The 2,500-nt window shown below is 38.8% G+C and overlaps 1 protein-coding gene across 4 annotated transcripts in view; it reads left to right on the top strand.

Annotated features, from left to right (window-relative positions):
* The window catches only part of LOC113804499 (uncharacterized), a 374,340-nt gene that overhangs the window by 356,750 nt on the left and 15,090 nt on the right, over nucleotides 1–2,500 (top strand). The gene's annotated exons all lie outside the window — the stretch shown is intronic.

The raw sequence follows: 2,500 nt of genomic DNA, 5'->3' as shown, positions 1-2,500 counted from the left end.
AACATTCATACCCAAATTCAAACCTGAAGCAAGAAATGGCCAAAAATGGTTCGACGACAAATGCAAGAAAATGAGGGAAAAAAAGCATCTCCTTTGGAAAAGATTCAGAAGGCATAGATCTCAGGCAGCATATGAAAGATATAAAAATAGGAAGAAATGAAGTATACCCAAACCATGAGAGAGGCGAAATTAGACTTTGAAAAAGGACATAATAAACAAATGCGCAAGTCAACCAAAACTCTTCTTTTAAACTACATAAATAGTAAAACTAAAAGTAGGGATCAAATTAGCACTATCAAAGACAATAACATTATATATTCTAAGGAGGGAGAAATGTGTGAAATCCTAAAATGAGAAATTTCCAGTCAGGTGTTTGTTCAGGATCCATGCTTTGATATGGCAAATACCCATACAGACGTAAAGAACATCGAAAATATATCTTTTCCCTCAAAAAGAACGAACGAAAATAAAAAGATCTGCTAAAAGGATTAGACAAGACCAAAGCAGAGTGGACCAGATGAAATTTCCTAACTGGGTTCTTAGGGAATGTCCCTTGTCGAAGAGCTGTGTACCTCCTTTATTGTTAATATTTCAAAAATTCACTAAGACAAGGTAAACTACCAAAAAGTTGGAAATTCGCAAATGTTACACCCTTATATAAGAGCGGCGACAAACAAAAACCCACTAAATTATAGACTCAGTTTCATTAACTAGTGTAGTATGCAAACTGCTAGAAAAGAATAATTAGAAAACAATGGGTTGAAATGCTTTGAAAAATACGAAATGGATATCAAATAAACAATTTGGTTTTTAGAGAAGGAAGGTCGTGTGTAACAAATCTCCTCTGTTTTTATAATAGAGTATCTGAAATATTACAAGAAAGAGACGGCTGGAGTGGATTGTGTGTATTTAGACTTTAAGAAGGCTTTTTGATAAGGTGTCTCATACAAGACTACTATGGGAATTAGAGCACCTAGGTGGAGTGAAAGGTAACCTACTCGCATGGATGAAAGGGGCTTTCTCTTCATGAAAGACAAATGGGCACAGTAATTAGAGGAAAGCACTCTCCATGGCGACGGGTAACCAGCGGAGTGCTTCTAGGATCGATCTTGGCGCTGATTAGGTTTACTATTTCCGTTAATGATTTAGCGTCAAACATATAAGCCCAGGTAGTTATCCGAACATTTTTGCAGATGACGCGAAGATACAAAAGAAGAGGTAACAGACAACGTCTCATGCCAAAAATGCCTTCAAAGTGACATCGGGAATTTATTCACGTGGAGTTGTCCTTGGAAAATGGAATTCAACACCAATAAATGCCCCGTAGTCAGATTTGGAGAAAGTAGAAAATCGCCCACTATTCCAATATAAATTAGGGGACGCAGTATTAGACACAGCTGGCAGGGAAAAAGTCCTTGGGTTATTCATAAATAGGAACCTAAGTCCAAATGATCATATAAATGAAAAGGTCCACAAAATGTTAGGACTGATTGCCAAACATGAAGAGGGCATTCGTGTATGTGGACGAAGATATTTAAAGAAGATTATTAAAGCAATCATAAGACCAGCTCTTGAGTACGGTGCAGTGGTATGGAGTCCACACTTGAAAAAAAGATATTGACAAACTGGAAAGAGTCCAAAGAGCGGCGACAAGATGGGCACCTACCCTAAAAGATCTGGAGTTACAAGACAGACTACAAAAATTAGGACTTACAACCTTGGAAGAAAGAAGGAAAAGGGGGGATATGATTATGCTTTTCAACTGCATTACAGGAAGAGTGAAAATAGATAAGGATGACTTTTTGATCCTGAACACAAGAAGAACGAGAGGACACAACAAAGTTGAAAGTAAAAAGAGGTGATAAAGATGTCAAAAAATATAGTTTCCCAAACAGAATTATTGAATCGTGGAACAGTCTCCCCAATCAAGTAGTGTGTGCCAAAACTGTACATCAATTTAAAAAGTTATATGATAATTTAAATATAGCAGACGGGACCACCTGAGCATAGCTCTTCTCCCGTATCCAAACAACTAGGTAAGAACACACACACACACACACACACACACACACACACACACACACACACACACACACACACACACACACACACACACACACACACACACTCTACTCACTCACTCACTCGCTCACTATAATATAGTGAATTTATGAAGTCAGTCCCTACGTTCCCGAAAAATTCTTACCCCCCCCCCCCCTCCTACCCCACTTCTTGAAGCTGCTAAGATTGGATAGCACGGATCCTAATTTACCTGAGACCTGCTAAGATTGGATAGAACGGATCCTAATTTCCCTGTGACTTACAAAGATTGGCTAGAACGGATCCTTTACCGTGGGCTAATAAGAATGGATAGAACGGATCCTAATTTCCCCAAGACCTTCCAAGATTGGCTAGAACGGTCTCTAATTTCCCCGAAGCCTATTCGGAAAAGCTAAAACGGATCCTAATTTCCCCGAGGTCCCTGAAGAGTGGCTAGAAC

The sequence above is a fragment of the Penaeus vannamei genome, chromosome 12 (genome assembly GCF_042767895.1).
Source record: "Penaeus vannamei isolate JL-2024 chromosome 12, ASM4276789v1, whole genome shotgun sequence".
NCBI classification, from domain to species: domain Eukaryota; kingdom Metazoa; phylum Arthropoda; class Malacostraca; order Decapoda; family Penaeidae; genus Penaeus; species Penaeus vannamei.
This window is presented reverse-complemented; position numbering and strand designations above follow the sequence as displayed.